The sequence below is a fragment of the Canis lupus genome, chromosome 13 (genome assembly GCF_011100685.1).
Source record: "Canis lupus familiaris isolate Mischka breed German Shepherd chromosome 13, alternate assembly UU_Cfam_GSD_1.0, whole genome shotgun sequence".
NCBI classification, from domain to species: Eukaryota; Metazoa; Chordata; class Mammalia; order Carnivora; family Canidae; genus Canis; species Canis lupus.
This window is the reverse complement of record NC_049234.1, coordinates 27,287,140-27,299,614: the sequence shown is the minus strand read 5'-3', so window position 1 is coordinate 27,299,614 and position 12,475 is coordinate 27,287,140. Positions and strand designations below refer to the sequence as shown.

Genomic DNA, 12,475 nt, shown 5'->3' with positions numbered 1-12,475 from the left:
TGAAAAACCCCTCTCAAGGCATTGCTCCAGGCAGCTACTATTGATTAATTGGACTTGGCCCCCAAAATGAAACTTACCCATCCCAGAGGGGGAAACTATTCTCATATGTTCCACATAGTAGTCTAATCCTAGTTTTCTGCATTTGAAATAATCTGAAGAATTAAAAAAATATTGATGTCTGGGGTCTTGTTCTAGAGATTCTGATCAACTGGGCCAAGAACCATTGGCTGGCCAACTAGTGTCAATTCTGGCCAGTTCTTGTCTGGATTCCGTTTTTCCTTGTGTCGTTTATTTACTGTTTTGTGTAATATATAATAGCTCTACAGTGGCAGATACAGAATTGAGGGCATTGAGGATACAGACATGATGGAGAAAGATTGGTCTCAGTTCTCAGGAGCTCTCATATTAACACAGGAGACGTGTCAATCGACATGAAGAACTCTTAAGTGAGGCAGCTTGTTAGGAGTTCATTTATAGGTGCATGGAAGCACAAGGGAGTCTGTGGCAGAGGAAGACAGAACTTCTATGTGGGAGGATCTCGAAAAAGTTCAGAAGGAAGTTTGAGTTGCACTAATTCTTGAGGAACAGGTGGGCTGGGAAACCCATGGTGAATCGAAATCGTGGAAGACTTTGGATGCCAGACAGAGCCATGTGGAGTCAGTGACGTAAGGAAAATGATTTTCAGAGTTGATCTTCAGGAAACAAACTTTGGCAGCAAGATGGAGGATGCTTGGGAAAGGATGGAAGAGGAGGCTTGGTACAAAGTTTCTAGTCTAATTCATGGCGGCAACAGAAATCATATAAATGAATTGGAGGTGGAATGAGACTTTGGCAATATGAGAGAAATATTGAATATGACTCAGGGGAAATCTATAAAAATTAATTGTATACTTGCTCTCATTGCTTTGCATTACATTGTGAGCTCTTTGGAGAAAGATTTGTATTCTTGATCTGGGCCAGGCACTGTGTCAAATATTTTACATAGATCTTCTCATTAATCCTCATAACAATTGCAGAGTTATTTTTATTATCTGGATGGGGATTCTGAAGTTAGAAATATATTAAATCACGTTCCCAGTGTTACACAGCCAATAAGTTGTAGAGTCAGGATCCAAATACAGATCGTTTAACCCTGGAGCACATGTGTTGAACTGTGTGATGATTCTGTCTTAATTACTGCTCTATTCCAGAGGTTTTCAGCTGGGGAGGATTTTGTGTACCTCACTCAGGGGAGACATTTAGCATTTCTGTAGACAGTTTTGGTTGTCTCAACTGGAGTGGGGGGATTGCTACTGCATTAGGTGGGTAGAGGTCAGATATGCTGCTAAAAATCCTATAAGGCACAGGATGGTCCTCACACCAACTCCTCTCCCCACGAGAAAGAATTATCCAGTCCCAAATGTCAGTGGTGCTGAGGTTGAGAAACTCTGTTCTATTTCTAGGGTCTAACTCAGTGCCTAGCACACAGTTAGTTGTGGGTTTGTTGAATTAAAGAGAACTACTGAGTATATGTATTCATACTTACATAGTTATGTACATTTAAATTTATGTGAATATAACTCTTACAAATATATACATTCTTTTATCCTCATGTATTCTCTTGATCACAGAAATTTCACTGTGTGTGTCATCTCTATTTCCTCTGGAATCTGTTTTGGGGCAATGTTTCTAATTTATCCTATTCCAAGTCTTATCTCCTGTAATTATGGTGTCTCCTGGCTTGGCCATCGTCCCATGGATCGGAATTTCATTTTAAATCCTGCAGTTGCTGTGCTGACTTAGAAAAGATTGTGTGTGTGTGTGTGTGTGTGTGTGTGTGTGTGTTTCTTTCTTGTTCCTGCCCCATCCTGTTGGAATTCATTGCATCACCCTATACTTTCCTAGCAAGGGGCTTAGCATCTACTTTGAGGGCTGGGCTGCCAGAGAAACTCCCTAAATAGTCAGATCCATGTCAAAGCTTACTGAATGAAGTGGTTGAGGCTGGCAGCCTTGGTTCCCATCCAGAAGGTGACATATTCCTGAACTTGGGTGATGTGGGCTTGGAAAGTCCCACCCCTTGTAAACCAGCTGAGCTTTTTGCAAAATCCATCCTGATTAGATTGCTCTATATCCAATTTCCAGCTGACAGCTGTTCTTCAATCTTTTCCTACCCCCAGCCCCTGGTACACTCTGGGATTTTCTTTTTCTTTTTTAAATGATAGCCACTTAAGAGCTTTTCTCGTTTCCCAATTCCTAAATTCCACATTTTCAGTCCATTCTGTCACAGTAGCTTTTGGTGCAGCTGCGATCAGGGAGACGGATGCCCAGTTGCATTGCCTGTTTGAGCAACAGGGTCATGATTAGGAAAGAGCTGAGGAGTAAGGGAATCCTCTAGAGATGCCTCTCTATGAGAGCACAATTAGTGTGTCCAGTGAACCCTAAAGTCAGTTATAGGAGTGCCTGTGTTTGGTCCCGCCAGATTCTTCAAAGATGCACAAGAACAAAATGAGGGGCTCCTGGGTAGCTCAGTGGCGATGACCATCAGCAGGCCGCGCACCAGGCTGCCGATGGCAGCGGCCGTCATGACCTTGTGGGGCAGGGCATAGGAGCAGTCCACTCATGCCTGCCGTCGGAACGGTCTGGCTGCCCATCACACACCCACATCTTGTATACACACTTCTCGACCCGGCATTGGAATTTGCCATGCTGGCAGTGCTGGCAACGTCTCTCATCGGCAACGTTGGTACAGAAAGTCTGGTAGTTGCAGCAGTCGGCGGGCGGGTAGCAGGCCGTGGCCCCAGGGGTGCTGGCAGCTGGCAGGGGGTTCGCCAAGTGGCGAACATAAGAGGAGTGCATGGCGGGCACTGCTCAGGCAATAAGTTAGGAAGCAGCAGGGCTGGTGGTGGCAGCAGATGCGGGCTGGGGCCTCACTCTGGGCAGGCACGAGGTCATCGATGGCCTGGCCCTGCTCCAGCCACTGCTCCATCTCGACGAGCAGCTTCACACCATCGACCACCATCTGTACCAGCTCCACCTCTGAGAAGCCCAGGTGGTCTGCGTTGGAGACATCAAAGACGCCACCCACAGCAGCTGTGTCCACACCACCTGTGTCCGGGCGGGCAGCTGAGACAGTATTCCTCGATCGAGCCGTCAGCACAGCCCCACGAGCTGTCGCAGCACTGCCCTCAGCAGCAGCGCTCCTCCAGGCCCTCTCTGGCCCCTAGGCTGGTGCCCAGGCCGCAAGGTCCATCCCAGGGCAGGTAGTAGCCTCGCACGTGGTAGGTGGTGTTGAAGCCTCCAGGCAACCATGCGGCAAGCCACGATGGCCTGGCCAGAGACACATGTCAGTAGACACATGACACAGCACAGTAGTCAATACCATAAACCATCATGAAGGTCAAGTGGAAGTAAAGAGATAGACATGAGCAACTAGAGGGACTCCTAGGAGGGCAGCCTTGCCATTGCTGGAGTGGATGAGGCTGTGCAGCACCGAGGGGGCCCGGGAGGCCCCACGCAATCATCCTCATGTGCTGCATCTCCGTAGGCCAGGTCCAGGGCCGCGAAGCGCACCGCCAGGCACCCACCGTCATGGGGCTCCAGCAGCCAGAGGCAGGACGGGGGTGGGAGACTGAGGCCAGGGGTGAGTAGTGGGGGGAAGAGAAGACCCCGTAAAAGTCTTCCAAGGTATGGTTGCAGGGTGACGCGGGGACAGGGGCTGGGGTCAGGTCAGGGAAGGGGTCTGAGCTGCAACCTGCCTTGTCAGAACCATCGCTACAGGCATCAGGGTTGTCGCAGTGCTGGGCCAAGGGCGCACAGTGGTGGTTCAGGCCCTGGAACTCATCTGGCCAGCACATCAGCCAATCTGCAGAGGCACCAAGAAGGGCTGTACCACTAGAGCTGGTGGGATCTTCCCCTCCTCCCTGGGGCTTCTGCTCCCTGTTCTACTAGTTCCAGAGACATCCCTGTCCAGCATACCTTGGCTGTAAGAGAGCAGGGAGCCCTGGCCCATGGGTGCTCTGGCCCCGGCAGAGCTGTATGTGATGGTGACGTTGTCCCCCAGGCAGCTGCAGAGGGCTGGCAGGTGCCTCACACAGGGAGATCTGTGGCTGGAGAGGGGAGTGCAGGATGAAGCTCTCTGAGCCACAGGCCAGGTGCAGTTTTTGGAACCTATGGGTGGAGGAGAGCAGGACGTGAGATCTTCTTTTTTATTAAGATTTTATTTTTGGGGGATCCCTGGGTGGCGCAGTGGTTTGGCGCCTGCCTTTGGCCCAGGGCGCGATCCTGGAGACCCGGGATCGAATCCCACATCAGGCTCCCGTGCCATGGAGCCCTGCTTCTCCCTCTGCCTGTGTCTCTGCTCTCTCCTCTCTCTATCTGTGTCTTAATACTAAAAACAAAACAACAAAAAAAAAAAAGATTTTATTTTTGGGACACCCGGATGGCTCAGTGGTTGAGTGTCTGCCTTTGGCTCAGAGTGTGATTCCCAGGTCCTGGGATCCAGTCCCACATCAGGCTCCATGCAGGGAACCTGCTTCTCCCTCTGCCTATGTCTCTGCCTCTCTCTGTGTGTCTCTCATGAATAAATAAATAAATAAATTCTTTTTAAAAAAATGAGCAGAGAGTCCCTATAGTTGCTCATGCCTATCTCTTTACTTCCACTTGACCTTCATGGTGGTTTATGGTGTTGACTACTGTGCTGTGTCATGTGTCTACTGACCCCCAAAGGCAAGTGTGATCACTAGTTGAAGTTGATTCCTCAGAACCACTCTCCCACCTAGTGCTCCAGATGTGATTTTGTTTGATAAGCGTTGATGGTATCAGTCAGGAAGCGTTACATTGTACATAACAGGAGAACAATTGGCTGGAAAGTGCAGAGACAAAGCTTCAGCCTCAGAGAATGCTCTCACTAAAGACTTGATTCTTTTCCCATCTTCCTTCCTGACTTCACACTAAGTCTGTTTCTTTCTTTATTCCCAAGATGCATACCGGCAGCTCCTGGAGTAGCACGTCCTTTTACCTCATCCAGCAGATGTGAAACTTCTTGCCCTGAGATTTCTTGGTGTAAAGCTTGAGATTTGTTCTGAATTTGCTAAGGTGATAGAACTGCCCTGAGTCAGCTTTCTGGCTATGGGGTGGACCTGGCTGAGTGGCATAGCCACACTTAGGAGCTCTGCACTGGAAGAGCCAGTAGAAGTCAGACCATTAGCAAAGAGAGTGGTGGATGGTGAAGAGGTGGCCAACTAGTGTCCAGTATAAGATTTATGCTTGGTCTTCTTGATGTTTGAACATTAGCAATGTATTTAAGTAATACTTTGGGGGGCACCTGGGTGGCTCAGTGGTTGAGCATCAGGTCGTGATCCCAGGGTCCTGGGATCGAGTCTCACATCAGCTTCCCCGCAGGGAGCCTGCTTCTCCCTCTGCTTGTGTCTCTGCTTCTCTCTCTGTGTGTTTCTCATGAATAAATAAATAAAATCCTTAAAAAAAAGTAATACTTTGGCCTCTTGTTTTCCTTTGTATTTGAGGAGTCCCCTTCACCAAATTCCTGACCCTCTGAAACCCATTCACTACCACTATTTGCATGGCTGCTTCTGCCAAATCTAGACCGAATTCTTTCTAACAGGGCAGGAAGGGTGATATGATTTTGATAACAATCTTAACTTTAAAATACCTACTATTTGTAGAAATACTACTTATGCAAATATGTTTGTAAACACCAGCTTTCATTATCATTCCTTTGTTTAGTCTAGTATCTTTATATTCTTCACTCTTTTGTCTATTCATCCATTCCATTGGAAAACATATATTAAATATCTGCCATGTACCAGTCACTGTGCAAGATCCTAAGGTCCAAGGATTAACAGCATACTAAACTCAAGGAGTTCAAAAAAAAGAAAGAGAAGCACATAAACAATGAATGGTCATAAAGTAATTTTTTGGTAAAAGTATAAAAAAGTATTACTAAACTCTGAACCACTGTGTTGTGTGTGTGTGTGCACACGCGTGTGCATGCACGCACGTGTTGCTAGTCAATTTCCATTTCCTACCTGCTTTCCTGGTCTAAATGTCCTCACTGTGTCACTCTTCCTCACTTGAGTTATGACTGCTGTATTTCTTTTCCTCGTTGAGGTTGTGTTGTCTTCTGCTCCCAGGACTCTGCAAAATAGCAGCAGAGCTAGTCAGCGTCGTGTACACCTGCAGTTGTCTGAACAAACACATGGTTGATGACCAGAGGAACATTGGTGCTTTCTAGATGGTTTCTCAGTTTCACTGTGGCAGAGACTTCTTACACAAGGAGTTTTTGATTCTACGGTTGCTAGGAAGTCAAACCTCTATTTTTCTTTAATTGAATTTAAATGTTTAAAAGTAAGCTCTTTGCTTCCTTTCTCTTAACGAAAAAATGTTTTCCACATGCTTACGGGTCCCATAGGAACAGCCATGTGGTGGGAAGGGAGAGAGATTTGGTGTCAGATTGGCCTAAATTTGGACCCCACTTTGCCATTCACTGGCTCTGATACCTTGATTCTTTATCTCCGTGAGCCATAGACTATTTTCCTATCAAATGGGATCACAATTCCTGCAGCACAGACAGTGGAGAGTTTCACATTAAATGTGTGTGAGAGCACAGAGCACAGCATTTGGGGTATAGCCAGCTTGCTTGGTGGTTCATTTCTTCTATTTCTCCTATCCTATTTCTTTCTTCCTTTTGATCCAAACAGTCTACCGTCTATGTAAGAATGGGTCACAGGGTTATGGGAGGGGGGTGAGAAAGCTTTGGGCAGGGACTTTTAGCATGTTTTTAATGCTTCCATTTGTCTTATGATGTCAATGACTATATGTTTTTTTTAAAAAAAAAGTTCTAAAAAAATGCGCTGCCAACATAAATTTTATCATTAATCCAGCAGGTTGCCATGAAAATGAATATAGCAAAAGATGGACTATTGTCTTCTCAAGCAAAGTGGCATATTCTGAACATATATAGCTAATGAAGCTCTCAGCGTCCTGGTGTGTACTTGAGTGGCTTGTAATGTTAGTAGACCAACAAAGAAATAACTATTGTCATTAGATATAATGAAAGAAAACAATTATTTATGCAGCCTCCATGAGCTAGGGACTGTGCTGCTTTCTGCCTTCACATATATTTTTTTATCCTCCCTAATAAAATACCCCAGATTCTTGGGCTTCAGTGTCAAGGAAAGAATGAGATATTGCTGTTGCCATTGCAAGCTTTCTGTTTCATCACTGCTCTCTTTAGCAGTTGTTGTGGGAAATCTCTCCAAAAAGCCAGGCATAACAATTGGTAATGCCTCACACACAATGGGCCTATTTGCAGATAAGGTTACAGTTTGCTTCTCCCATCCATCCCAAGAAATGCAAACTTCTACATTGTCTGTTTATTTATCTGGACTTTCACTTCCACATTCATTATACAAAATCTGAATTTGCAGCAATTTTCAGAAAACTACTCTCTTTACAAAATACTATGCTCATCAATTATGATTTTGACATCTTTTCTACTACTTTCTGACAAATAAGACAAATACAATGAATTTAGCTGATGTGAAAGTTCTGTGGTTCTTGCCACCAAAAGGTCTTCTATATTCATCCACATTTCTCTGTTTTCTCTGCCATAGTTCTGCTCACTGTGATTTCTCACGTTGCATTGCTACGATAGTGGGAAATTGTTTTGAGTCCTTGCTATGTACCAGATGCTGTTAGAGGTGCTTTATACGTATGATTGCACTTAATTGCTCCTGAGAACATCTTTGGAGGTAGCAAGTATTTATGAACCTGTCTTCAGATGTGGAAACTGAGGCAGCAAGAAGTTCAATGTTTTGCCCACAGTGTGTAAGTGACATAGCTAAGGATCAAATCCAGGCAGTTGGACTCTTGAGCTCATGCTTTGGACCACCACCTGCTTTTTTTTTTTTTTTTTTTTAAAGATTTTATTCATTTATTCATGAGAGACACACAGAGAGAGGCAGAGATATAGGCAGAGGGAGAAGCAGACTCCCTGCAAGGGGCCTGATGTGGGACTCGATTCTGGACCCCGGGATCATGACCTGAGCCGAAGGCAGACACTCAATCGCTGAGCCACCCAGGTGTCCCTCACCACCCTCTTTTATCACTCCAGCATTTTTGCAAAAGTTTCCTAATTGGTTTTACTGCATCTACTCTTGACCTTCTAGGAATCTCCACCCTGCAGCTTGTTCAGAGCTCATTCTAATTGTATCATCCTCTTCCTTGAAACTCCTCTGCCTTTGGTATAAAGTCCAGGCACATCATGGTCCGCAAGGCTGTGTGGACTGGCTGCACACTCTATCCACCCTAAACTTGCTATGGTCAATCTTACTTATTTAGATCCATCAGCTATAGTGGATTTTGTAGTTGCTCTGCCCTCCCTCAAGGGCCCCGGTGGAAGCAGCCTTCTACCTGCATTTCTTTCCTTGTATTCTTGAATTCTGAAGTTTAGATATCACTGCTAACAGACCTTTTCCAAGTCTTGGACTTCAGTAACTCCTCTCCTTGTTTTCTTCCTTTTCATTTCCTTATGGATTTCTTTCCAACTTCCCCTGTACCTCAGGGGTCTACCTCCACTCCCTGATCTCTCTGCAAACCACCCCCTCCACACTCATTCTCAACACAGAAAGTTTTCCTCCATTAAGCAAACGTATAACTTAAATTAATCCTGCTGTAGATTGTTGCCAAATACCATTCTCAAACTCCATGCCAGGATTTAGATTTTTGTATTTAGCTAATTTCTAGATGTCTCTTTTGGAAATATACACAAGGACTTCAAATTAAGTATGTCCAAAACCGGGTTATCTTCTCTTGAAAGCTGCTAACTGCTCTTTAATTTCCACAGTAAATGTCTTTTCCATCTACCCAATCATCTGTACCAGAAACTTCAGTCATTCTTAACATTTCCCTTTCATTTGCTGGGTCTTTGAGTGCTGCCAATTCAATCTTTAAAATGTCTTTCAAGTGTGTTTTGTCTTCTTCATTCCTGTTCTCTTTGACCTGGTTCAGACATATATTATCTCTTACCTGAAACATTGCAAAAACCACCCTAATGGGTTACCTTCTTGTTCATTCTCCATACTATTCCTTGCGGAGGAATAGTATCATCAGTGTCTTAATTTAGTGCCGTCAGTGTCTATGAGAAGCAGAAACACCGCATTAAACTAGAAGTGGCATTGACAGACCATCAGTGACATGGTGATACAAATCCCATGACCTAGTTGGCTACTTCAAAGAACCCTAGCAATTTCTAGGTGAAGAACTACAACAGCAGTGGAAAAAGCAGCAGGATACTAGCTGCCACTACCACTTCCTACAACAATCTCCAACATTTATGACCCTTTGACTGTGAATTGGGCCCAATTCAAACTTCATGTACATCTTATTTAATTTATTCATTCTTCTGAAAGTGACCTTTGATGTAGCAGTGGATTCATAAAGAACTCTGTACCTTCTTAACAAGACTCAGATTCTCTTTGGAGATCCAACTCCGTGAGTGAATGGTACAATATTGGCAGAATTTGACATCAGGTGCTCTCCCTTCCTCTGGCAAGGCCAATGCACTTTCCCCTGGGTCTTTAAATCTTAAAGGATGACATAGAATGGAACAAATTTTGGGGGCTTATTTACTTTTGTAGTGGTACCTGTGTGAGATACTTCAGTAGTCTTTTCAACCGGACCCCAGATGCCAGGCCGATTCCCGTCCTGATGCATGTTCTATTTCCAAGTCTGGCTCTCCAGCCTCTAGCCTTCTGTCCATTCCTTGTGCTGATTAAATATCTTGTCAATGGATTCTTCCTTATTTTTCTTCCTCTTTTTTCTTTAACTTCATTTAGTTAAAGTGGGTTTCAACTGCTGGCAACCAGAGAAATCCAACTGATGCCGAAACCATTCCATGAAAACTTATTGTATTAGAGTTAGGAAAATTGAGGTCTCTCTGTAACTGGCCTCAGGTCACATGGGGAGTTAGTTAATGACAGAATCTGGACTCAAAGGCTAGCGCACAATGGAGCAGGAATTATCCTTAGCCCTAGAATTCCTTGTGTCTGAAGACTTGCTTCTACAGCATGTGTGTGGTTTTGGGTGAGTCACCAAATCTCTTTCTGCCTCTGTTTTCTCACTTGTAAAGTGGGGAGAATAATAGCACCTACCTTGTAGGGATGTTATATGGATTATATCACTTAATACTGTGCTATATGCTATAAAGTATGAATGGACAGTACCTGGTAAGAGAGATGTAAATGTAAGTACTGTTGTTACTTTCACTGCACTCACTGGCCACTTTAGGAATATTGTTGTTTTAAATTGTTTTGCAGCACTGGTAAAGAATGTTTCAGTTGTATTATCCAAGTCTTAGGAAAGTCTAAAGCATATATGCAAAGTGTCCCCTCCACAAAGCCCCAGGAAGGGTGCTGGTGGCTTGGTAGCTGAGAGTTTATTCTGTCTCTTTTTATGCTGAAAATAATATCATTAAAAAGGACTGTTATTTTCTTCTTTTTCCTGACCAATGAAATGGACATCAAAGTACAGAGTGTTTGACAAGAGGACCAGTTGGTTCCATTCAGGGGCACATTTTGGATTGTTCGTTTTTGACAAGGGGAGCGATTCATTACGTTTTGTTTATGTAGCACCTCCCGAGGGGCCATTTCTAAGTGGTTCACAAAAGGCTTCTTCTCACTGAAACACACTTGTCCTTCAGGGTTCCCAGGGACTGAAGATCATGTGTGCAAATAAAATAAACTCACCCTGAAGGCCAGTAATTTAGATTAATAAAGAGCTATGTTTATACAACTCCATTAACAAAATTCTACATGGCAAGTTGAACCCAATTTTCTCAGGCAGCACAACCATTTCTAAACAAGACTTGATGAAGAATGGCCAGTTTCTGGGTATACAAAAACAAGGAGAAAGTCTTTTCATTGTCCTCAGGCCCCTGAGATGATTTCTCTGACCCCTGTTTCTCAGGAGACCACTCAGAAGTTGAAGCAGCCTGAATATGAAAGATTCTGTATCTGTAGGAATTAAGTTAGGCTTCTTGATTTATCCACTTGTCTTCCCATCCTTATATCATACATGCACTTATTTTATTTTATTTTATTTTATTTTATTTTATTTTATTTTCATGCACTTATTTTAAAAAACCTCTCATGTACGTGGCAGTCGTAGCATCTCAACTCTTTTGCTGGGTCCTCCAACAGGAGAACAAGGACTGGAAAAAGCACATCGGCAGGAGAGATGCATTATAAAACACCCAGTAGGTCCTAATAATGACCATGTGAGATAGGTAGCACTTTGTTTAATTCTCTCTGCCTTCTAAAAGCATGAAGACCCAGAGCAGTTACAAGGCTTGCCCAAAGGAAAGGAAGCTCCCATTTACTGGGTACCTGTTGTGTGCCAGACATGATGTGAGAGGTTTTCATAGTCATAATTTTTTTGCATTGTCTAGAGAACACTGTAAAATGTGTGTGTGTTTGTGTGAGTGTGCATTTGATAGATGTGGAAGCAGAGGCACAGACAAATTACAGAGTTGCTGATGTCACTAGGAAGTAGGAGGCTGAACAGTCTATGGGCTTCCTATGGCCTCATGTTGCCTCCCTGGAGACCACCAAGGGTCAAGGCTGTCATTCTCTGCCAACCCCAGTCCCTCTGTGACATCCTGGCCTTCTTCCCCTTTTCTTCCAAAATGTCAATGAGAAGGGTCAGAAAGGAAAACCACGACGTCCACACAAATAGCTGAGGAAGGGCTAGGGTGGGTGAAGGCTCCGTAGGAGTGTGTGGTTGCCTGAAGATAACATTTTCCACCAAGCCTGGCTCCTCCAGGGCGGCCTTTCACACTGGCATTTCCTGACCAGTGGTTGATGAGCCTTCTCTCTTCATCTACACCTCAACTCACTAGTGATGGGGAAATGCCCCTGAAGCTGTGTTCTCTTCTGGCTCCTCTGCTAGCTCTTGGCATTTCCTTTCATTTCTGGATACTTACCTCCCTTCACTTCAGTCCCCATCTCCACATACGTGATCCCAGACCTGTACCTACAGCCTAGGTTTGTGTCTTGGGTACCCCTCCTCCGGTTCATGAAGGCGGTTGATGGCCCTCTGCATCTGGTTGTTGCCACTGACATACCCTACTCTCACACTCTGTTCCAGATAACAGTGGTGTGCCTTCTAGCCAAAATGGATTAGGCTAGTTATCAATTCACTTAGTCCACAGTCTACTTTTTTTTTTTTTTTGAATACCTACTTGAGTATCAGGCAATGTGTTTAGTGCTAGCATGCACAAAATGTAGAACACAAAGTCCTAATCTTTGTGAAGCTTCCAGTCCATGATGGTATATTATATGTGTGTTGGGGGGACAGGAGGGGACTACTGATGGAATCAAACTTTCTATGTGTGGTTCTTATTCCTCTATTATAACTCTGCTTTCTTCTGCCTGTGGTGTGGTTTATTTTCCACACATTTGCCACCCACTTTTGGGTCAGA

At 44.4% G+C, this 12,475-nt stretch overlaps 1 pseudogene; it reads right to left on the bottom strand.

The window, feature by feature from the left end:
• Positions 1-2,398: 2,398 nt before the first annotated feature.
• LOC609806 lies at positions 2,399-4,963 on the bottom strand (annotated as a pseudogene).
• Positions 4,964-12,475: the final 7,512 nt, after the last annotated feature.